General features: G+C 35.2%; 1 protein-coding gene across 1 annotated transcript in view; it reads right to left on the minus strand.

Annotated features, from left to right (window-relative positions):
* The window catches only part of LOC129225580 (thymosin beta-like), a 36744-nt gene extending 12363 nt beyond the window's left edge, over window positions 1–24381 (minus strand). The window contains exon 1 of the mRNA XM_054860035.1: window positions 24207–24381. The gene's annotated coding sequence lies outside the window, so the exon portion shown is untranslated. The remainder of the gene's footprint in view (window positions 1–24206) is intronic.
* Window positions 24382–26550: the final 2169 nt, after the last annotated feature.

The raw sequence follows: 26550 nt of genomic DNA on the forward strand, positions 1-26550 counted from the left end.
TAGATGAGAAAATATTTTTGTTACTGATCAATGAGAACAAATTTTTACTCAAAACACACATACGTTTTCAGCCAACTGACCCATCACTTTTTATGGGTCATAACAATTGTGCATGCAGGTGAAAACGGAGCTTTTTTAGAGTAAACATCGACATCGACCCATTTCTGACGAAACAGGAAGAGTAAAAAATTAATGAAAAGTATCATTCGGATGAAACTGAACGATATTCAAAAGGCGACCTAAATTCAAACTGCCTGGTGGTGAAATTAATCTATGAACACGAATTTGTGATGTGCGCTCGTCTATTATTTGTTACACGTGTATTCAGTTTAATATCTCATCTTTTTCTTCTACTTTACTTTCGACAGAAGTGTTTCGTTAAAATCCGAAAGCTATTTTTGGGCATTGGTGAGTCAGAACGTTACCAAGGTTTCGTCCAGAGAAGTAGGTCGATTATGATACTTTTTTCTCCAATTGAGGGTCGTTATCCAACAACCGCACCCACAGCAACCCATATGCCTATTTAAGGGACAATGAGAAAACATTTTTGCTCTTTGAGCTTTTTTGACCTTTTGGTGGTGTATTGAAGTTACAATTGAGCCTCTTCTAAGAGTTAATGTGAAAAGTCAAACGTAAACAATGGATTTTTTAGCGTGTAAAAAGTTTTTTAAAGATATGCTCCTGCTGAAGTATTCGCGACCTTAATAAATCACTTTCACGGTTTTTTTTTAAAACTGTAATTGTGTATTCAATGGATTCCTTTTGCACAGCTTTTTCAAAACTTTTTACAATTTATGTTTTTACAGTAATAAAGGTCAGCGTTTCTCAACCTTTTCTTTACAGGTAAAATACAAAAAAGAAAATAAAAAAAAGAAAAATTGCAGACAGGTGTTTTTTTTGCACAAAAAGAGTTTCTAAATAATAAAAAAATTGGTAGTAAGTAAATAATGTTTTTACGACGACTTGAACAATATTTAAACGCAGGTTTTGGAGTTGACTACAAGTGAATGAACCAGTAAATTAAAGTCACAGAATTTCAAAAAGTTATTATAAAATCCAATGTAACCAAAAAAAAAAAAAAAAAGAAAGAAAGAAGCGGACGTAACAAGAGATTAATGTCATCATACTCCAGTGTTGCCAGCCTTCAAAGACAAAATCATGCATCTTAAAATATCATAAAAAATATTAACGTAAAAATTATGGTTGAAAATTTTCGTCACTTTTTTTTTAATAAAAGAAAAAAGACATAAAAACCTGAGGTCCGATCCAAGTTTTCCGCGAACGGGTGATAACTCAACGGTGGTTCGTATTCAGTTTTTAGCCTACTTTGCCAGTAAAAGTCAGAGAAAGAAGAAAAAAGCATGAAAGAAGGCTTAATGCATCTTTAAAATATCGCGAAAAAAACAATTAAAAAAATTCAAAAATTAATAAAATGGTTAAATAAATATCGAAAAATTTAAAATTGGAAAGTAGGGTATTGAGATAGGGAGAAATGTCTGTCGGTCTCTCCCCCCCCCCCCCCCCCCCCCCCAAGAACTTTTAAGTGAATAGTCACAACATTTTTTTTTTTGCTTGAAAGATCTCGGAAAGGATACCTCATTCCCATATTTCATTTTGGTTTGAACAGTCTTTCGTTCAATTTTGAACAGTTCAAAAAACTTAACATTAGCGCCTACGAGGAAATTCAAGGCAAATATAAATCCCCTGTTTTCGGAGGCGAATTTACTTCAAACAAACCTCTTGATGAAGAACCCCATGTACAGAAAATATCTTTTTGATTTGAACAACTTTCCATTCATTTTTTGAACAGTTCAAATCCCTTAACATTAGCGCCTATGAAGAAACAAAAAATCAATATTAGGTCCCGAACTTAAAGGCGGATCTACTTCAATTAAATTTTGTTGAAAATAGCTCCTGATGACCAACTCCCTATTCCGACTACAAGAATTTTAGAGACTAGAATTTTCAAAGACTTACGTCAACAAATACTTCAGAAAAAGAGGCAACAACCCTGAACAGCAGATAGCTGAGGTGCTCGAATCATCGAAAGAGTATACTCAATTAAGAGTGGTAGGAGCAGGAACTACATTACCAAGGGTCTGCTCAAGATTTTTCACAGGGTCCTATTTTTGTCAATTTAAACATTTTTTTTGTGAAAAATCAAATCTTTTTGTGAAATTTCAAAATGTTTAACCAAAACATATCCATCAATGTAGATTAGATTTATGGTTTGCATACTCATGTATTGAACAAATTAGTTCATTAAAAGATCCGATTTGGTGATTCGAAATTTTGTGAAGGGTCCTTTTTAACTAATTAGATTTTTGTGAAGGTTCCTTAAAAGGACCTACATTTCCTCTGGCCAGACCCTTGATTGCAGCACAAATATTTGTAGTGACACAGGAGGGTCACTCATAGAACATCTGAAGAAACTTGTATAACTGTAACGGAACTTCACAGTAAGTTTGATTTATTTTAACATAACGTTAGCGGGAGTATTGTCTTTTTTGTTCCATTCAATATAAGAAACCCTGTATTTTGAGGTGTGGGAAACCTACGCCATTTTGCTCGCAAACTGGATACTGGCTGTATATCCTATCCCCATTGCACAGTCAGGGTGTGCCCAATACTGTTGATTGAAATTATCAAAGTAAGCCCATTATGAGAGGCCTGCCTGACTGCGCAATACAACTCATAAAAGTATAGCGAACCGGAAGTTAAAATCCGATAAGAACTTCATCCGAATTTAAAAGGAAGGTCAATGGCAGATGAACTGAGGGCGTCTGAGCATCGTCGTGGGACGCGCCCCACCGAAATAGTACGAATAAAAAAAGAACACAATTGTGTTATTTCACCTGAGACCCACTGTGCAAAGATTTCTTCGATTTCGCAGCTCGCTTCGCATGCAACGGGGAAAGGTTCTTTGCTTTTACAGCTAAATCGCTTATCGAAACAGGACGTCCTTTTCGACTATTTCCGTCTTCGGAACTGATTTTTCGAAACAGTAAAACGAAACAGTAATAGCCAGGGTTGGGTTTTTTGCCGGCAAAAAGGTATTTTTGCCGGAACAGTGGAAAAAACCATGGCAAAAATGGAAAAAACCGGCAAAAATGGAAAAAACGGCAAAACCTAATTGCAAATAAAGTAGCTTTATAGTGTTAATCAAGAAATAGTGACAATATAATATAAATAATGCACTTTAATATTTTAGTTATGTCTCTCCATGTTACTTCTCATTTATAAGGTGAAAAATAAATTAAAAGCAAATGTTGGGATTGCAAAACTTAAGATTTTAAATGTTTGCTAAAACAATTTTTTCAGAATGAGCCAACTTTTACGTCTTTTACTTTATAGTTGCATCTTGATTAAGTATACTTTATATAGATATTTAGTGTTCTGTAAAAAATGCTGTAATAAACAATCTAATTACATTTTCATTGTAAGTTAATTATTTGTCTTAGATGTTACTAACTGAAATTTTATGTTAATGCTTAAAAATTTAAAAGTAAAAAATGCTCCATAACTTTAAAAGTAAGTTAAACCTTAAATTTTTTTTAAACTATAAAAATAATTGAATTAAAATTCTATCAAAATCTTTTCATGATTTTTACTTTTATAAAAAGGAAAAAAACTGTCCGTAAGTTGTTAACACAAAATCTATTTTTGCCACTTTGGCAAAAACTGGCAAAAACCTATTTTTGCCGGGCGGTAAAAACCGTGGTTTTTTCCGCCCCCGGCAAAAACTTGCCAACCCTGGTAATAGCGATTAGTTTATCAAATCCGACTTCAATTCGATAGTAGCGATTACCCTCACTGTGCTTGAATTGATCGGTGAGAAATTGAACACACTGTCAAACGTCAAATTAAAAAAAAAACGAGCTGATGTGTGCATCACATGACCCCCCCCCCTCTTTTTAAACATATTTAATACTAATAGTGCATTATAATAAGCAAATAAACACTTTAAAAATTATACAAAAAAGTAAAGATAAACTGCCCAAGTTTTTTTTTCACTCACAAATGTTCGATGTGTGCGCCTTTCGTACCGTTTTATGCAGATTAATTTTTCCAACATTGGCAATTTTAATGCGATTCAATTGTTTACTTTCTAAATATCGCCAATAGTGGCCAAAGTGAAACCAGGTATTAAAAAAAGACGCCAAATTTAAACTTAGCGATATATCGCCAAGCTTTTGGTCGTCAAGTGTTTGCCAAATTACAACACCACTTGAGTTTGCATTGAAATTAATGATTTCCCCCCAAAAAGGTGTAAAAGACCCCTTTTGGAACATCTGAATGCAACCAAAAAGGGAGGTGCACAACTTAGGAGTCTACGTACCAAATTTCAACTTTCTAGGATATACCGTTCTTGAGTTATGCGACATACATACGCGGCATAAGTTCAAACAGACGTCACGAGAAAACTCTTAGTTAACTCGGGGATGGTCAAAATGGATATTTCGGGTGTCTATACGTTCTTAGGCACTTATCCACGTGGGGGTCGGGTTGAAAAAAAACTCAACATTAGTTCGGGGGGTGAGCAAAATGGAAATTAAGGCCGATTTGAGTGAATTTTTTCGCGAACACAGTACTTCCTTTTTTTGTAAAAGGAAGTAAAAAAGTGAAAAATAATCTGATAAAGACAATAAATACACAGTGCAGGTCTCATTTCAAAGAAATGCAGGAAACCGTACAGACTTCAAAATATTTCCATCACTCATAAATTGCCTTGCCTGAATTTTAAAATGTAAAAATTTCATAATAATTGTGAAGTACGGAAACCGAGAGTTCTCACGAGCTCCTATGTCAATCACACCCTATTACAGTGAGAATTTCCAGCATTCAATGCTGGATTTACGTAATGTTCAGAAAATACAAAAGAAAAACACCCATTAACACAGATTAAGAACTGATATTAATTCAGACAATTACAAATCAAGTGAAATACATCTCAGGTACTTAGCCCTATTTCAGAAAGTTGGGGGGGGCGTGGGGGGGGGGGGGGAATACTTAGTTTCGTCAAAACTACATTTTTGGGAAACGCTCTGCGCAGTTAGAATACATTTAAAATAATCAATGATGCAACATTCGCTTTTTTTTTTTACATTTTTGTTACAACTTCATACATTTTAAGTACAAGCTTTTCCCCAAAAGTTTTTCAAATTGTACTTTTACTCGTTTTACGTGACGGTTACATTAAGATTTCGCTACTTTTGTCCTAACATTCAAAAAGAAACTTCAAAACATGTACAAAGCACATTTCTTTTCAAGGACAATTTTAAATGAGGATCAATGACAATAAAAATGACTAAAATTAAAAAAAAAAAAATCAGAAACCATTTCAAAGATTGCATAAAAGAATGATTTGGTTTATTTACTTAAAAAAATAAATTTCGTTCAACTGAGAATATTAACAACACAAAATATATTTAACTCATGTGGGGAATAAATTATTTAATTCCTAGCACGCAAACTGGGTTAGATGGAAAAGTTAGTATACAGATTCAGAAGATTAATTCGAAGATGATTATTTTTTAAACGATTTTAATTTACATTTCTATCGTATGATTATGCAATACAAAAGAATTGAATAGCAACTATCATGCATGATGCATTCAGCATTGACACATATACTTAAATATGAACATAATGGGGTTGTTTCCAAATTTTAAAAGTATTTTTTTCTGAAAGAGCATGCATAAAAACATAGGAACTAACCGTTTTTTAAATAATTTGTTTAAGTTTATTATTTTTAAAGAAATATTTTAATCTGTGCGCTTTCATTGTTTATGCTTTTGCTGATGACATCACAAATGATGAAATGTCGTTCACTTAGCAAAATATTTAATTCGCACCTTTACTCACGTGTCGTTAGCAACGATACGGTTGATAGCCAGCGTAGAGCGCAATACAGTAAAACCTGTAAAGTTGACCACCTTTGTAAGTTGACCACCTGTCTATGTTGACCGCTTTTATTAGGAACGGAATTAGTCCTATCTTATATTATGAAGGAAAACCTCTGTAACTTGACCACCTCTCTATCTTGACCACCTGTCTATCTTGACCACTAATGAGCACCAAATTTGATTTGGAGCATTGTAAAATACCCTTTGTAAGTTGACCACTTAATTTATTTTTTAAAATTTTATTTAGCAAATTATTATTTTATTATTTTTTATAGCTTTCCAAGAATATTTTTGATACCAGACCAGCATTTAACCAACTAAATGAAACAGCAGCATAACTAAACCTCCTTTTGAGTTTAACCACATGTAAAAACTACTAAGAACCCTTTTTTTCTCCAAACTTGTTTTTCTTTTGTTGCTTTGAGACTGACTTTTGTACTCTTATGTTCAATGAAAACGTGTCAATAGAAAAACACAAAGTATTTTTTTCTAGTTGCAATATTTTGGCAACAATGGAATTGTGCTAAAGAGTAAAGTTACTTGCATTGCAGTATTTTTGGCGCAAGGGATTAAGAGATAGGACATTTTCATTTTCAACTGCCTTTTTGAACTATGAGAGTCCAACTTGTTGCTCTTTGTGTTATAGTTTTACATAAAATGGCATCAAAAAGAAAGTTAGTTGAACTTGAGATTGATAAAAAGTATGAAATATTAAAATTAATTGAAAAGAGAAATCCAGAGAAAATTAGCTGGGAGACATATGGAATTTCCAAAACTGGTCTAATAAGTGCGCCAAACTTCAATAAGGAGTTATTTTGTTGAAAATTATATCATCATGGGGTTATAAATGTATATGAGAAAAAAATAAAGCGAAAAATTTGTTAATTTTTGATTAGCTATGAATTTTTAGGAACTATTAATATCAAATGAGTAACTTTCCATAAACAATAAGATTTTTTTTTTTTTTTGATCAATTTACTGAAATTTTAAATTTGCGTGACACATTATACGTCATTCTGGGAAAATAATCTCTAAAAATATTTGAATAACATTTTAAATTATTGTTTCAAAGTAATACTAAACAATGAAAGTGAGTTGAACAGAAAGAGTAAGTGTCAATTAGTCAAAAAATGAATACATGGTGCAAAAAATGACAAAAAAAAAATCATTACCCCCTTTATAAGTTGACCACCTGTCTAAGTTGACCACCAAATTACTGCACCGCAAGTGGTCAACTTACACAGGTTTCACTGTATTTAATTTGCCTTTTGGTTAGCATTACGTGGGAACGCGGTAGAAAAATGCGCTCAAGTGCATCATTTTTGACGTCATAATGATCACGCCTTGTTTGAAAAATCAGACATATTAAAATATTAATTATAAAAAAACTAGGGAAAATAAAAGTATTTTCTGGGTCAATGTTTTTTTTTTTTTTGCTTATTCTATCGATTTCAGTGACTAAAAGTAGTACTTTTTACTGAAGGAAACAACCCCATTCATCTTAAAAAAACTTTTCATGTCGCTGTAGTCTCGATAGAAGAACAGATGTCCTCCCCCCAACAAGTATCGGGCAGCTGATTATATACTATAATTCGCGAGATAAGTAAATATTTTTCCGTTTTACGGTAGAGAACAAATACGCTTAAATAACTTTCCATACAGGCATATTAATTTTATGAAGTCCCCCCCCCCCCTCCAATCAAACAATTTAAGAGAACAAACGAGATTTATACAAGATGGGATGGAAAGATAATATCTATTTTAAGACTGGGAAAATAATAAAAGCAACACGCAAGGTACATTAATAATGACATTAAAATTGCACCAATAGCAATTTAACAGCTGCAGACATTCGAGGTTCTTTGAAACCCTGAAACGCGTGTTTGAATTTCTTTTTGCAATAAGAGCAATTTTAACGATTCTATAATAGTAAGTTATTTTATGCTGTGCCAATCTTTGAAATAAGGGAACAGATTGATTTAGTATACCTACACCGGTACTGATTTTATTACTCATATTAAACATACTGCAGAGAAAATCAAGAGATTTTAATTGAAGACCTATTTTCCCATGTCATGACTTCAAAATAAAATCTGATATAAATACTACTCAGGCCAAACTTTTGACGACCAATGTGTAACGTGAGCCTCAAAAAAAAAAAGGGGGGGGGGACCCCCCCCCCATGAAGAGAATAGACTACAAAGAATCTCCCGCGAAGTATTGCTGTCATTCGATTTCTGCATGCTTGCAATGCAGCAGATATTCATCGACAAATGAGAAATGTGGAGAAGCCGGAAAACTTTGTAGAATAAAAACAATGCGCGGAAATGGTGTTGAACCATTGAAGAAGAAAGCACTGATGCCCCTGATGCGTAGTGCTGTCCGATTTCAATCGTTTTGCTCACATAAAAAATCTGGCTCGACGGAAAAAAGTTTCGCCTTTGGCTGCCTTCGGTGGCTAGGGTCGGGAAAGTTGGTACTCCGCTGAGACAAATCCAAACGTCTCAATTAGAACCAGGGTTGCCAGATTTAATTACAGTAAATACGGGACAGGCTTCTAGGAGAGAAAGGGGGGGGGGGGTATTTTTTGGGATTTAGTGCAATTACTGGCTATGGTGTATTTTTAAGGATTGATAAACAGCAATGTTTTATAGCTTTCCGAAGATTCCTTTCAGTATGTTTATGGATGAGCACAATTTTGGAGGAACTATATCTCAGAGAATAAAGCAAGAAATAGAACGATGTTCAGTGCACAGATCAACGTTGATAGGAACAAGTGCTAACTAGTTTTTTACTTGCGTTTGCTATAAGAGAAACAGTGCAATCGAAAAATTTTCTTGCTAAATGGAACTACCATGCCACAGCAGCCAATGTGGAAATCTGAATGAGTAAGCCTCATGTCATTGGTCTGCCGCTAAAACAAAAATGTACGAACCAAATAAAAACGATAACAATTTTTGCATTTGCTACCAAATTATTTTCTTTTAGCCTTTTTTTTCACGTGTTTTGTTATTTTTCCCCTGAAATAATGTCTCGTTTTGTAAAATACTGTTATTAGACAGAATACGGGACTTTAGCCGTCCCGTATGGATGTTCCCCGGGACGCGGGACAATTTTTCAAAATACGGGACTGTCCCTTGAAATCCGGGACGTCTGGCAACCCTGATTAGAACGGTGACTGTTGCAGAGAAATTGGATGTTTTGTTATACCTAAATTTTCCAAATGAAACATTTTTCATTTTCACTGTAGTTTTCACTTCGCGGACGATTGAACCTTGGAAAAAAAAAACCTTTCATATTTGCATGAAATGGGGATGGGTAAAATAGGTTTGGAAAGGAGCATCCTTGATGACATTACTAAACTTACAGCAAATTAACATACGATTACTAAAATACCGCCATCGTAAAATTCCGGCGGCACCCCAGGGGGAACAGGATCACACGTCATAATATAGAACGTGCCATCCGTCATCTGCGTCAAAGCAAAAGAGTAAACCTGGGATTACAGCACAAAAAAGTGTCTTCATATCCCTTACAGCACAACCCATGCGAGACTCCCTCCGTAGTTGATATTCGACGCTGGAGGCCAGACCGTGGAGTTTCAGCCTGCGATCTTATTACGCGTTCCGAAAGAATGGTTATCCTGTTTCAGCTGCTATTCATATGCAAAGCAATCCGACTCGCTCAATTTCTCGCTTACTATCACACTACGGATAAGCATCAATTCATTCATTCGTTGTTGATGGCATGGATTCTGCTTTGCAACTGTTCGAAGACAGTTTTTATGTTTTACTTATCAATGCAAAATGGCGCAAACGTCGAACACTAGTACCTATTGCGAATACAGCCAACTTTCACGGTTTAATATCCACCATCTTGACTAAGAACTACTCAACGGAACAAAAATATATAAGTTAAAATTTGCAACCTGACGTTACGAAAACAAAAACGAGTATAATGAGGCTTTGGTAACTTGATGCTGGACCTTGGACGAACTCATATTTTGAATGGCAATGTTAATTATGTTTAACGGCGAAACATGTATCTCAAGTTTTATGAAAATTGGTTCAACGGAGTTGTGTCATTAAATGGGGCATATGTGTCCATATATGGTCCACCAGAGATTCAAAGCAACAATTATACTTGGCTAAACTGGATTTGTTTAGAATTGTCAATTTTAGCTCATACAGTAGACCATCTGAACACTCTTTAATGTGAATACCCCGATAGTCAACACATTTTGATGGTTAAGGGGCACACATGTGCATTAATTCCGTCTCCCTCTATAATAAACATCCCCATTTTCTGAAGACTTTCGTTTGGTCCCATGAGTGTTCAGAATAGAGAGTCTGCTGTATTAAGATTCTGATGTCTCAAAAACAGGGCAAAAATGTAATTTATGAATTCGTATTCGATAATTTATAAAATTTTGAAATCAGAGGTCACATCGTCGCCTCAAAGCAACAGCAGGATATCTTTGTTATTCTAGGGATTAGATGTCTTACTGCTGCCCTGAGGCGACGACACGGCCCTTGAAGGGTTAACTCAAGAAATTAACAACGAAATCGTCCAGCGCAAGTAAGTCAAAGCCAAGGTCAGATCCTGAAAATGAATTCATGGTATAAAACAGAGAAGAAAGGGATTCAGATAGGTAACAGAACATTGAGAAACGTCATTTCAGCGCGTGTCAAGCGCAACGTCTGAGGTGGCTGACCTTTCCAATGGGTCTCGGCCTCCCATCTAAAAGTTCTGGAACAAAAGAATCCTGTTAACAAAGATTGGCGTCTAAACACACACAAAAGAATAATCCATGTGTGACGAGAATGTGTTCGTCATTCGATGACGTGATAAAGATGCTTTTCCCATGGATTCAAAGCCTTAGAGCTGATGAATATTTAGTGACAGGTTGCTCAAGTTATTATCACATATCAAAATCAATCGAAGACAGAGGTACAAATAGATAATAGGTCCTTTGATTCGTTAAAAAAATATGGCACAAACGATTGTTATACGTATAATCAAGATAAATGGTCTATTTGCCCATCGAAATACAGTAGACCCTCGTTTTGCGCGAGGATTACATTTCACGAAAGTGCAGCATAAATTAAGATTTGTAAAAAAGTACTTCATTCTAGTAATACATAAATACATAAAAGTGCAATGTGTAATTATTTCGATACATACCCGACATGCATAAAGGATGCATGAATAAACTTCAATTTTATAAAAATAGCTGGTTATGATAGTGTATTTACCGTCATTTATTATTAAGCACTTTTATTATACTTGGCCTGATTTTCACGGAATAATCTGAGGCCTGGTTTTGCTTATATCTCAGCAACTAGACCACTTAGAGACTTCGGGATTTCACTAAATGATTTGCTTATTCATAAGGCTGAAAAATTCAATTCTAAAATAAAATTAATATTTTGGTTAGGATGGAAAACAGCAAATTCCATTTAATTTCTCCATTAAATGTTTAAATATAAAACCCATTGTTACAAATTTTGTTGCTTTGCTACAGTAATGTTAATAGTAATCGTAATGAAAATTTTAAATCAAGGCTTCTTTGGACAAAAAAATTTTGTTTGAAAACGAAAAACTTTAAAGTAACAGAATTTTTTAAAAAATACTAAGCACTTTTCATAATGCACTGAAAATGACAAAATAACTTTTCTGAGTCAGAAAGGACAATTTAAAGTATTCCTGTAGTTTTCAATTATTCCAAGAAAAAGATTTCTCAAACGAAGAAAAGTGCGCTCAAGTCATTTCAAACTAAAACTTTCCCATTAAAAAAAATATTCATGTTTCAACACTCAAATTTATGTTTGAAAGCTAGATAATGATAAAACATTCGCTACAAGACATATTAGCCGCACTTTTCTTCGCTTGAGAAGTCTTTTTCTTAGAATAATTGAAAACTACAGGAATACTATTAAATTGTACTTTCTGATCCAGAAAAGTTATTTTGTCATTTTGAGTGATTTATGAAAAGTGCTTAGTATTTTTTTTTTAAATCTTATTTTTCTCTGAAGTAAGTTAAAATGCATTAACGCATCCATGATTTCTCGCGTCACTTCCATAACGGGATCTTCCTTCACTAACAAACCAGGAAGATCATTTGCCACTGTTCAGGAATGGCTTGAAACTTGCAGTAAGAAAAATAGTGTTTGGTTGTGTGCCATTGATGTTGGTATACTCATTGGTTTCGTCCTATGTTGTCACCTCCAAAAGCTTTTCTTCAGTAATCTCTGAACTGCGAGTTGAATTAACTTTACTTCTGAAAAGAATAAGTTCTGGAACCAACTGCAAAAAATTTCTCCAATCGCTCATTAGCGAGCCAAAAGCAGTTCATAGTTTGTCAAGGGCGCCCATATAGGGGGGTAAGGGGGGGGGGGTTCTAGCCCCTCCTTTGATATTAAAACTTCCTTACTCCTGGTACTTTTTTCTTTGTAAAAATGTCAAAACATTTATTCTCCAGCCATTAATGAATAATTTATCAAAAATGAAATATTTTAATGACTAATCTGTTCTGAATAAAATCGCTTTCCATGGAGAAAATACCCACTTAACCCATAGAGAAAATATCTGAGCCCCCCCCCCCCCCTCCTTACAATTTTGCATATGGGCAACCTTGTAGTTTGTTATAGTATCTGATATCTCAGGAGTTAGAATTTTGAGGAAGAAGAAAATTTGTATATGTTTGCAATGCCGCATCAAATAAAAACTTATCCACATAAAAGAAAATAAAGGCGTTAATTCTTAAATCGCGTAACCAAATCCACGTAAAATGAGGATTTACAGTTTATTCATTTCGGCAGGTACAGCTTGAATTAGATGATTTTTGAAACTGCTGATTTCGTAGTGGCTTTGAAAAAAATCAGGACCATATTACAACTAGTATGTTGTGGCCATCACGAAACTTTCTTCTATATTTTTCCTTTTTCTGATCCCTCCCCATGCTTGACGAAAAAGCAATATTCCTACCAAAAACAAAATTACACATGCAAAAACTTGACGACCATCAGAATGTCTGAATTATTGTAAAAACAAAACAAAGAGCGAAAATTGAAAGTTACTTTAAAAGCCTTACTTGAATTAATTACAAATATTTTATTTATTAACAAACATAAGATGGCAACAGTTAAAAATTTTAAATCATTGAGATAATATTTCCGATCATTTCCATACAATTAAAATCACGAGAAATACGCAGACGACAATCTATTACGATTTATCTTTCTTATTGTTGCATTAATAAAGCTATTTTTATTCGCAAAAAAAAAAAAAAAAAAAAAAAAAAAAAAAAAAAAAAAATCAACACCTCTTGGAGCGATTGGAGTCAAAATTGAACCAAAGCCTGTTTACGTATGGATTCACAAATATTCCAAATTTCCACCAGAACGTAGCATTACTTCTTGAGATAGGGCACTCACAATAGAAAAAAAGAACGGGTGATTGCGCTACCCCCTTTTTAGCTGTTGCCACCAAAATAAAATCAGCTCTTATACCCACTAAGGGCTACTTGTCAAAAAAATTTTGTTTGATTCCGTTCGTTATTTCTTGAGATACAGCAGTCACAATTCACGACAAAAAACGTTCTATAACTCAACCCCCGTTTGAGCTATTGACACCAAAATTGAATCAGCACCTGTTCCTGTTAATGGCAACGTATGGACCAAATTTTGTTTGATTCCGCCAGTTACTTCCTGAGGAATAGCAAGCAGACGTAACTCAAAAAACGTCCCATTGCTCCACCCCCCTTGGAGGAATTCGCGCCAAAAACCAATGGGCACAAGTTCACATAGGGGCACATATGTGTACCAAATTTCGTTCAATTTCATGCGGTAGTTTTTGCTGTAGAGCGGCCACAAAAAACTGGTCACACACAGACGTGACACACACACACACATACACACACACATACATACACACACACACAGACAGACAGACATCTTCCAAAAATAGTCGAAATGGACTCAGCACACCTCAAAACGTTCGAATCCTTCGAAATTCGAAAATTTGCACGAATCCAATACTTTCTTCTATGTATTAGATATAGAAGAAAGTAAAAATCAGGACTCTTATAACATTCTTTAAAAACCGCTCGTTTGGAAAAAGTGCCACAATACGAAATTTTTAATTTTCTTTTTTTTTTCGTTTAAGGGCCTTCAAAGGACGTTATCTTCTTTGGAAAATAATGACAGATTTTTTGTTCTAATATTAACCACTGGAGAGCACAGCAAACTCACTTTTCTTAATGTAAATTGTCTTTAGAGTTCAACTTCAAAGCTTCTCCTGTAAAATTTCATTTCTTTGCATGGTTGCACTCTTCTTCCAAATGAGCGATGTATGGAAATTTTTTTTAATATTGGGCTCTTATATTGTCTCCATACTGTCTGACCACGGATTGTATGAAAAGACACACATCCGTTTTACAGCCAGAAATGGAGGAATCTATGATTTTTTACCGATGTCAGCTTTTGCAGAAGCAGAGTCTCATTCAAATAAGCGGAATACGCGCATCAAATTTTTACTTTTCCCTCTTATTCATAGATTCGTCTTATCTAGACGTTTGAAAATTCCATGCAATCCGTGGTTGGACAGTATATCGCATCGAAAGATACATCAAAAGTTGGAATAAAGTTTATGAAGGCGTTTTTTTTTCGTCTAGGCACTGGAAACATTGGTAGGCTTGAATTTCACCTTGTATCCGAAATTCATCCAGCTTCCGTATTTTCAACATTTACAACTGATCAAAATTTTTGGAATACAACAAAATATCAAAAAAAAAAAAAAGTTAAAATAGGAAGCAAAAAATAAAAAGGCATTATTAGCAAAATTTGTGGTCTAAGGGATTGATTCATAGATCTGATTCATAGAGTCCAAGTTTCGCAAGTCTACCGATAACCATTCCTGTCGCCGATAGAAGGGTAAAGGTAAGGCTATTGTTCAAAATACATTAGTAGAAGTGATCCTTCAGAATAAAAACTCAGCGATGCTGCCCAACACCCAAGTATCATCATAGGGTTTCATCTACATGAAACGCAAGAATTAGCTGACAGTGCTTAGTTCGCGAATGAATTTTTCACTGAATACCTATTTACATTTTTATTTCTAAAATCCAACTTAATGTAAACGAAAAATTTTAATTAGCAAGAGCTAAACAATTTAAAATTTATTCACGCATAACTAGCATATAGCTCGGTTATGGGGGAAAAAAAAACTCTGCGAGTGAATTCCTCATTTAAATGCCTGGATTACTCAAAACCAGTTTGATAAAGGATGGTTCCAACATGATGAATCCTGACTTTGAGAATGAATAATACGGAAATTGCAGCAGTTGAATTTAGGAAATCTATTTTAGCAACAATCCATTGAAAAAAACTTTGAGTTGTGAAATGGTTTGCAATGAAAATTACGTAAAAGCGTCTCGGATTTAGATTTTTTTTTTTAAATATATACAGGAGCACTTTCTATATAATTTAGCCAGACGTGTATTTCCAGTGAACCTGAAAATGTGTCTAGCCTAAACAAAATTTGTACCTTGAAATAAACTTTAGTACCGTGAGTTGGCGAAGCACATAATCATACAGCAATCGAGCTAGAGCTATCCTAATGGATATAAATAGGTTAGTTTTAAGTTGGTAGTTAGGATTCTTTCAGCAATTCGATTCATTGAACAAACTCCCTTTACATATCTAGAAAGAGATTTAAGAATAAATTCTGAATTTTAATTGTGCACTATTTTTAAAGAAAAAAAACATCAGGCCCAAAATTTCGAATTTTTCCTAGGGGGGGGGGGCTGAAGGGTATACACGGGTGGTGTGGAAAAAACAGTTTCGAATCTCTAAAGCGTGGAAAGTGTTCGAAGTCTGATAACATCTTTGGAACCCGCACTGAGAATGAAGATTCGAAAAAATGAACTTCGCCAGGTTTTTTTTTTCTTTTCTTTTTTTTTGTGATTTTTTAAAACTTAACTTCAATGTTTTTTTCCCCCTTTTACTATAGAACAGTGGTGTCCAACCTACGGCCAACCTAATGTTACAAATCGAAAAGCACGATTAACTTCTAAGTTATAAATTTGGAGATCTATGTTCAGAAACTGGGTTTCTGAAAAACAGATGCAATGTAAATAAAATAATCCAACACCTACTTTACCATTTAAAGCAAAATGCACATCACAGGGCTAATTCAGCTAAAAGACGACCATAAACGAGAAATGTTTACATCATCCTAGTCAGCGGTATGTGTCTGCACTCCATTTCGAGTGACATTCGTGACGTCAGTTACATCGTAAAAAGAAGATTCGCTCTTGTTTAGAAGTTTAGACGCTTAGGCATGCGGGTCAAGTCAGACCTTTATCGGATACTTTTTGTTTTTCGTTCCCAAGGATTGCGTGGGCATTCTAGGCGACACGCCCACTTCTGAAGTTCAAGAGCGTCCAATCGCCAACTTTGGACTACTATCCTCCAGATAAAGATCAGGGATCGCAAGTCACGATCACTGAACGCCTGAAGCAAACCCATAGCAATATGACTCAATACGGAAATATTTCCGAAACTTCTTTCTGACATCGCACCTTAAACGAGTTATCGCCCTCCACGAATTAAATCCATTTGCATCGAAAACGTTAGAAATTGGAAGAAAAGAGCGAACAGTAAAAAAAAAAAATTTTACTGACAACCAAAACGCTTAAAGTAATTAAATTTTTGTAAGTTTAAATTTGGGACTAGAAAAAAAAAATATCCCGACGGGGAAAGGGTGGTTAGGAAGTTCTTAAATGTGTATTTGGAGTGATATATCGCTCTCAATATTTTCTCTTAATTTCAGAAAGAAATTTTCAGTTTGTTGTGTTCGTTGTTGTTAAGGTTTTTGCTGAAATAAAATGTTTTTTAAAGGGACAGAATTTTAAGGATTACTTGTAACGAAGTACTTGATGCACATTTTCATGATGTGATTAGTTTCAAAATAACTCCCAATATAATATATTAGGCTAATAAATGGACTTTCTCATTTAGACTATGATTCCAGGCTTAGAAGGCTAAAAATGTACAGTCTTGAGCAAAGAAGAGACCGAGGGGACATGATTCAGTTGTTTAAATTTATTAAAATGAAAGGTGTTACGAGGCTGAAGTTTAGCACTAAAAACAGGACAAGGGGTCATTGTTTTAAGCTATTTAAACCTCAAGCTAACATGGATTTTAGGAAAAATTATAGCAGGGTAGTGGGAACCTTGGAACAGCTTACCGGAAGAGGTGGTAATGAGTACGGGAGTAGATAGTTTTAAGAGGGCCATTGATCTTCACTGGGGATTGTATATTGACTAGGACCAGTTTAGCTGGGCTCAGAGCTGTTGCTAGTCGTCACTTTTGTATTTGTATAACGCAAGCTCATCATTTTCAATAGTGAATGCGTGTTAAAAAGTTTTGCAATGCAGTGCCAAGAGTTTCATTTTGCTAGAGAAATGCAATAAAAATTTTTAGAAATCTCCTGGGGGAGGGGGGTGGAGCTTTTGCCTATCCTAAGTTTTTATCCTCAATTATCAGGGTTGGCCGGAATGGACCCAATTGGGTTGGACCCAATGGGTTTTTTCGAAAAAACCCATTTAAAAAAACCCATTATTTAGCCCACTTTTGGGTTTTTTTAAATTTCCTGAGAAGTTTTTAAAAAATTAATTAATTTATATACTTTCACAATTTAAACTTCTTTTTTATTTGTTCTTCACCACAGACAATGGACATAAAAAATGAATGTTTAACTTTAATAATAGTATTTCTTAACGGCATTAAAAAAAAACTTCAAAGATTTTAAATAAATATATTTAACTTTTTTCTTTAACTGGTCTATAAATAACTCAAATTATCTTGACTAAGTCCTGTCATGTCTGATTTTCTCAATATTTGTAGATTGTACAGAAGAAACTACTCTTTACTCTAGCTAAAAGGCTTTCATGTGAATTATTTTCTGCAAACCTACACATCACAAATCTTGAATAAACAAAGTATATTTTTTAGAAATTAACAGGTTTTAAACGGTCGGACAGAAAACAAAATAGGATCTACAGTATTTTCATTATCTTTCGAAGAAGTTTAATATTTCTTATTCTGTACACAGAAATAGAAAAACAGGCAAAATAAAATTCAAAGAAATGTCTTGATTAAGCTTGAATTCAGTAAAAAGGGATTTTAACTACTTGAGGTTCTACAGTAGTTTTGCATAACAAAATGAAATACAATAAAGTAAAATGCAAAAAAAAAAATGTAGTAATTGAAAACGAACAAACGAACAATAGATTTTATCACTCGAGAAGTAACTTTGCCCTAACTGTTGGTAATCACGGAAACTAAAAAATCTGAAACTTCACCATTCTTGGGTTTTGTCATCTTTTACACTTTTCTTCAGAAAATGCTGAATTTCCAGCTTTTTTACCCCAAGACAATTTTTGTGCTTTGGCCATATACTTACGCTACAATATGCTACAAGCACCCCACATTTTCCCTAAAAAAAACAAAAAAACCCACATTTCTTTTAAAAAACCCAGCTTTAGTTGGGTTTTTTTGGGTTTTATTTAAAAAAACCCAAAAAACCCTGGGTCCATGGGCTTTTTTAAAAAAACCCGGGTTTTTGCCAACCCTGTCAATTATGCCTATCACAGAAATCTGACAATTGTGTTTCAGTTGGTATCACACCTACAAATGCGCAGATAATTTTATCTGCCAACGATAAGTGGCGGCTCATGCTCGATCTCTTTGACAGAAGAGATAATTTTGTACATCTTCGCACTTATCAGCATGAAATTAAAATAGGAAGAAAAAAGAAGCGTTATTTTGATTCGAGAAAAGATCGATCAAATGATCAAATTGATTTTTAGAAGAGGAAAAAAAAAAAAGGCAAAAGAAAAACTTCGTCAAAAAGGCAACTGCATTGCATTCCGAGACTGATTGTTTTTGCTATTAATGGTTGCAAAACCGCTTTTGGGTCAAATGAAAAACTGATTAAAATATATATCGAAATAGGGGCATTCCAAGGTATTTTTGACATTTATGTAGAGTCCGTAACGTGACTTTTTTGCGATAACTTTTTAATTTACTGTTTGATTAGCATATTATTTTATTTTGATCTTTTCCTACCAACACACCAGCTCAAATTAAAATAATTTGCACATCAAACGGTAAATTAAAAAGTTATGGCAAAAAAGGTCACGTTACGGACTCTACATAAATGTCAAAAATACCGTGGAATGCTCCAATAGCTAACTACCAAACGGTACGACCTTGAGGGTCACGGATCTAGACGAAACTCTAGATTTAGGTTAATTCCCACTAGATATGAGCCCAGGTAAAGCGGTTTGACTGCATAGGTCCTAGTTCGGCCATAATGGGGGCTTAAAGTTTCCAATTTAGCTCCAGAATGTAATGGGTTTTCCTTTGAAATTAACCATTTTTTACTCTTTTCTTGATATTGCATGGCAGTATCACCCAACTGAAAGCATTCAGAATATAGAATAAATTCCACCGCTCCTACGTTGTACTAACAAGAGACGCAACAGAGGTTAGAAAAGCAAATAGTGTGCCAAAATTTCAAATTCAAAAGAAAACGCTATTGCAGTTCCGGGGCCATACCAGCAAAGAAAGCCTACGTACTCAAACTACTTTACCTGGGTTCATATCTAGTACGAATCGATCTAGATCGGGAAGTTTATCCAAATTCATGACCCTCAAGTTTTTGCCGTCTTAACTACACTTATTTGCAGGACTCCAGAATTGCAATGGCGCCTTGATTGGAATTTGAAACTTAGGGACAATATCTACCCTCCGAAGACATTCAACGTCCCTTGTCAGTTCAACAAGAGAGGGGGGGGGGGGTGGATATTGTGAATGCACTTAATTGACACATACGGCAATGCAAATCAAGAAAAGAGTAAAGAAAGTTTAATTTCAAAGGAAAAACCATTGCTTTTTCTGGACTCAAACAGCAACTTTGGACCCACATTGCAGCCGAACTAGGGCCTATGCAGTCAAACCGCTTTACCTGGGCTCATACCTGTTGCGAACTGACCTAAATTCTGAATTTCATCCAGATCTGTGACTCTCAAGGTCGCGCCGTTTGGTAAGAAAATTTTTCACATGTTTGTTGAATATTCAAAATCAAGCTTCAAACAAAAGCTCGAACCGAAATCTATTTTTCTTTGTTTTTCAATTTTTAAAACAGGGGTGGCCCGGGGGGGGGGATTCGTTGCACAGGTCTGCACCATTTATATATATATATATATATATATATATATATATATATATATATATATATATATATATATATCAGTGGCGCACACAAGGGAGGAGTCCAGGGGGTCCGGACCCCTCCCATAAGTCTTGTTGTTTTTCCCCCGATTGATTACGATTCTATGTATTTTGTACGTAAAATATTTCCAAACAAAGCGAACAATAATTTCAGTTTTAATAAATGGAAAAATAAAATCCTTATGCTAGAAGATTTTTTAAAAATATTATGCACTTTTTGTATAACAAATGACCTAAAACAAGCAGAATGGTGATTATAAATGAACAATAACGATGTTTTTAGTTTTGTATTTATAGATTAAAATGAGATTCTATGAACTTTTGGTGCTTCTACAACGATGAATTTGCTTTGCTGCATCCATTTCTTAACTATAAGAAAAGTAAAAGCGTAAAATTATTTTACTTTCTGGTAATTTGTTTAAGTATATTTCATTACAAAACGCTAATTATTTATTCAATAGTTTATTTTTTACTGTTTTCCGTTCTCGCGAATCGACAAAATCAAGTCAATATGTTTGGCGATGTATTGGGATATAATATGAAAATGAGGCTTTTGATCTCGAACCCTCCCCTAGCAAAATTCCTGTGTGCGCCACTTTATATATATATATATATATATATATATATATATGGAGTGTTGTAAGGGGTGTGCACAGAAATTTTGGGGCCCGTCACAAATGACTTTTACGGGCCCCGACCCCTACGTCCCTACACATATTTACCCCATACTTCAAAAATCACGGGCCCCCTTCAAGCTCGAGCCCGTGGCAGCAGGTGCCCCCCCCCCCTTGTGCACGCCCTAAGTACCATTTCCCTTTTGGGGGGGCTCTTTCTTGGGGGTAACGCCGTAGTATTTGAGGGGTGCGCTATCGCTTTGGAATAATAGGTACCCATTTTAGCTAGGCCCGTTATAAATGGGGGGATCCGGGGGGGGGAGCAATTGCTCTCCTGGCTTTGTGAAATTAATGTGTTTCTAATTTGGTGAGCGTAGGTTTCGCTGCTTTGTGGTATTATTTACATTGAGTGTCGTTCCCCCCCCCCCCTTGAAAAATCGAAATGTCGGTCTTGGGTTTTAATTCGTCCGTCGTGACGAACTTCTACGAAGAAAACACAGCAAGCCAGAAATTTTTTTAAAATGCAAATCGCATCGAAAAGAATGCCTGGTGCATTCAACTGCAAGTTGGTTTCGCAAAAGAATCCGTTTTGCGAAACATTCACTTAACATTTCCCCCCGCCAGACACAGACGCATGCTCGACAATACCAGTCTTTATGACACATCGCAGCTGCGCACATACTCCCAGAAATTCGAGACCGGGCTTTTTAATTTGTTTGTATCCATATCTCAATCTGCGCTCTCGAGCCGAGGAAAATAATTCACAATTCCGTGGGATGACATCATCTCTCTTGGAATGCTCTCGACGACCGGTTCTGTGAGAAAAGGGAGAATTTAGGAGCGCGGCTGGGCATATATATGAAGTAAAAGCACTTCATTGTCAAAAATGAAATTTGAATTAGAAATTACTATACTTATGGAATCTCGCCAAGTTAGAAGCTTTCACAATGGAATCTTGCCAAGTTAGAGGCTTTGGCAATGTGAATTTGAGAATTCAGTCACTCCCACAAAAAAGTAATTAGTGTGCAGAATTCGTTTTGTCTCAAAAAATTAAATTTCGAAATGCCCAGATCTATTTTTAAGGCCTTCACAAGAGCCTTTCACGCTTTGTATTTCAAATAAAAATTCAGTATGATTGAAATGGAGCGGGGGGGGGGGGAGAAGAGGAAAAAATCTGCGGGAAACTTACTTTTAAAATACAAAATGATAAACACTATAAATCAGATGTTCCTAGCCTGGGAGCGAGTTCCCTCAAAGGGGCGATTTGCTCCTCAAGGTGGCGATAAATTCATGAGGGCCAATAGGGGGCGTTGAGTATTTAAAAGACAAAACAGTTTTTTTTAAAAAAAGCCATCAAATATCGAAATGGGGTCGTTTCCAAAATTTTAAAAGCATTTTTTTTCCTGAAAGAGCATGCTTAAAAACATGGGATCTGACCATTTTTTAAATAATTTGACTTAGTTTAATATTCTTAAATTACTTATCGATGCGCTTTCATTGTTTACGCTTCTGTCGATGTCATCACAAATGACGAAATGCTATTCACTGTTGCCATTCGCAGAACGTAATATTTAATTTGCTTCTTTACTCACGTGTACTGACAACGATATGGATGATAGCAAGCATAGAGCCCAATATTTAATTCGCTTCGTGATTATCATAACGTGGAATCGAGGCAGACTGATGCGCTAAAAGTGCAGCATTTGTGACGTCCTGAAAACCACGCTTTGTTTGAAAAATCGGACATTTTAAAAAATTAAATAAAAAATAACTGTTCGGAAAATTAAAGTGTTTTCTGGGTCAATGTTATTTATTTATTTATTATTATTTTATTTTTTTATTCTATCAATTTCAGTGACTAAAAGTACTACTTTTTGACTGAAGGAAACAACCCAATCGAAAACGTAAAACGTACACGAAACTGATTGTTAAGAGTTCAGACAAGGAACCACAAGCGCAAAAAGAAATTAACGTTCAGGATCTCGTTTGAACCTTGAAAAATATTTCATAATTCATGCAAAATTTGAGTTTTCAACTACTTTTTTTTTAATTTTCAGCGTCAGTGTTTTTATTTCAGATTCCAAATAAAAAGAGATTTTTTTTTTTTTTTTTTAAGTACGTCTAAGATCTCAGTTAAGAGTAATACAAAAATCGCAGATAATATTCAGAGTGACATGAACAGATAGTTTAAGAAATGATTTTAAAGCTTAAATAAAACAATATTGAAACTAATGTTCGAAATAACATCAGAAATTAAAAGCATTAATAACAGTTTAACTTCTAAATATTTCTGAGTCAAATCGATCCGCTGCGCAATTTCAAGACATATTTTACTGAGTGGGGGAGGGTTCTAATGACAATATCTCCCTCTTTTCAAACTGAGTACTTGGTCACATGGGTGAATTTAAATTCATGCCGCACATAGGCTGATCCATGCCTGAAATTACAAAGTTTTCCCGTTGAGATGATGGGGGGGGGGGGGGGAAGATAAATCCGATACATTTTGTGCGAAAACACACACACACATGAATATACATTGATTTAATAGTCAGGTGAGAATCCCTTCCCCCCAAGGAGGAGCACGTTGAAACCTGTCGCTCCTCCCTTTAAAATGAATGTATCAAACATTCATTTTAAAGTTGAAAAAAATCCTTTGTGCGGAAAATACGAAATAACGTATAATAGCACAAATTGCAGGTTACAGCAGGCGTTTCAAGAAAAAGGAGTTCCTTGTGACCTCGAAACACGTGTCTGCAGTAATCTGCGATTTGTGCTATCATACGTTATTTCTTATTTTACTATTCTTGTTATACATTCATTTTAATTAACTACCAGCTAAAGCTGGCTTGGCACCATCAAGCCTTTTGCTAGACTCGGGGGTTCAACCAAGTTATTACTATTTATACTGTTGGAAAAATATTTCATATTCATGAGACGAATCAAAAAATATTTTTATGTCCAGTAAGAAATGTCGTTCCAAAATATAAAAATTTACTCATTCAGCTTCCATGAAAACAAAAAATAAATAAAATTTGCCGAACGTAAATATTTATAAGTAAGTGCTGCCTCTGCCCCATCAGAAATTTGGCACAGCTTGGTCAACAGTCAGCTACAAATCGGACAAGACAAAGCTAAAAAAAACCGTTATTATTTGAAATATTTTGACAATGAAAACAAAATTACACATGTGCATTTCCATGCTAAATTTCTATGTAGTTTTGAAATACAGCTGGAAAAATACAAACTTGCTGAAGATGCGTCAAAAGAGCTACGCGAGAGGCAACACCCTCTTTCAAAGAGATAATCGTGATTTTTTAACAAGTTCAAGACCACACTGCACAACATTGGGGTAGAAACTATAATAAGTCCGTAAACAAAACACTTACCAAAGATTTTTGGAAGCTTCTTTTGTTAAAGGAATAAAAAACTCTTAATTATCCAAGTTGTGTACGGTACACAGCCGCCGATAGTTAGCAGAAGCAAGTGGCTGTTACAACAGTAGTAAAAGAAATCACGAAAAGCGTCTGAATCTGAAAACGCCGGCTGCAACAAGTTTGAAGGGCTTCCCTTCCCTGCTCTAACAGGTTGCCAAAAGGCTAGATTTGGCAACTTATCGCGCGGCGGTTTGCTTGCAGCAATTTGTGTGTTTTTTGTTTTCGAAGAGAAAGTTCGCGAGTGGTACACGCGATTATTTTTTATTTTTGAGGGGTGTGCGCGGTGTGCGTCGAGGCCTTGAGAGAGCGGTCACAAGTTAGGAGGGGGAATTTCGAAGGCCATAGGTGCGCACTGTGCATGCAACATTTTGGCATTTGAGGTCAGGCCCGTCATTTAGGGGGATTAGGTGGATGGGGGGGGGGGGCTGCACGTGCTTCTCCCCCGGTTATGGATTATTATATTCAGGGTGGCGTAAGTAACAACAAACAAAGAACACATGTAAGTGGGTGCGTTTTCTGAGGTTATTCGGGTATAATTTACAGTATACCCTTCGCCCCTTGCCTGGAAAAAAATTCAAAATGTCGGGCCTGTTACCACAAAAAACACACCAGCAACTCCCCACTTCTTCTGACCCACCGACCGGTTGAAATTTCTGAAAAAAATCGTGGATCAGTGAGTTTTTTTTTTTTTTTTAATAAATGCAATAAAAAAATAATTAAATGAGGGAAAATAAAAATACTAAAAACTATATAGTTGTGGCCAGGGGCGGCTCCAGGACCGTGCAGTCCATGCGGCCGCACAGGGCCAGCGCCGACTTAGGGTCAGGCCTCAAGTTTCTCTGATGCGGTCTTTCGTTGGCCCTGAAGATTAATCGCAAATGTTGTTTTCGGGGGAGGTGGGGGGGGGATACGTTTGTTTTTGCTTTCAAATTTGACAGTTAGGCGTCTTCTAAAACAAGGATTCTCAACCTCTGCTTCAGTGGATGGGCAACGGTCTGCGAAAAATATGACCGTAACTGGGAGATTTTTACGTGATCGCGTTAAAAACATTTCCTTATTTAGTTTTTTTTTTTTTTTTTTTGCAATATTTTGTGTAATGTTTTTACGTTAATTTTGTGATTACTTTTCATAATTTTCTGTTTTTTTCCTCAATGGCTTATTTACATCCGTATTAATAATTTCAATAATTAAGGGAGAGTTGGGAATAATTGGACTGCAGGAGAAGTGGGACAGCTGCATTTATAAGCCGAAATAAAGCGTGAAAAATTATTTCTATCTTGTCCAGCAGATGTTGCAGATGCAGGGTCAAGTCAAGCGAGAGTCTAAAGTTACTACAACTACCGGGCTAGCTAGGAATTAATTTTCTCATTTTACTTCGGCTTATTAATGCAGCTGTCGCATTGCTCCTGACTCCTCACACCTCTACCACACTTGTCTCTAAATTAGCGTATTGTTGTTAGCAGTCCTGGATTTACCTATAAGTTAAACAAGTTATAACTTAAAACTCCCGAAAAACTACATGATTCGTTTCAGAAAACAAAATGAAAAGTTTGGAAAAAAAAAAAAAAAAACATTCATTTTCAAGTGCTCGAAAACCTTGAACATTTGGAAAATGTAGTTACAAACCTTGAATTTTAAAATTTCTAATGAATGTGAGGGGAAGGGGGGAAGACCAAACACGTTGCCGAATTCAGCTCCTTGCTACACGCTGCATCAAAGATGTATAATCGTGGTTCTCACGTTTCTGTAACATATAGCTTAAGATATTTTTTTTTGTGATTCACATGTTTCATATCTTGTCAGTTATTTGATCCCAAATTCAGTATTTTCGAAGAGCTTTTGTTATTGCTTGATTTTATCTTACTTCTACTGCATAACTGTTAATCTGTTTTGAAGAAGAAAAAAATATTGCTCTCCCTCTATCCTTTTTCCTTTTCCACACTACTTGTATTCGAAAAAATATTGTTATAAGGAAAAATCTACAGTATTCGGAAGGAAAAAAAATAAGTATTTAAATGATAGAGACTGGAAAGTACAAATGAAATGCTTTAAATACGTTTAATTGTTCTAGAGTCCTTGAAAATAATTAAATATTTCTACTTAAAAAGTGCTTCAATTTTATTTCTTATTTAATGCAAACCGTAAATTGTTTGAATGGCAGGGATGTTACTCTGTCATCACCTATCTTCTAAATCTCCACACCATTTTTAAGGAGTTTAATGCATTTTTTACTAGTGATCATTTTGTTTGTCTTTGAGTTTGGGAGATGATCAAAATGAACTTTACAAAAAGCCGA

The sequence above is a fragment of the Uloborus diversus genome, chromosome 1, assembly GCF_026930045.1.
Source record: "Uloborus diversus isolate 005 chromosome 1, Udiv.v.3.1, whole genome shotgun sequence".
NCBI classification, from domain to species: Eukaryota; Metazoa; Arthropoda; class Arachnida; order Araneae; family Uloboridae; genus Uloborus; species Uloborus diversus.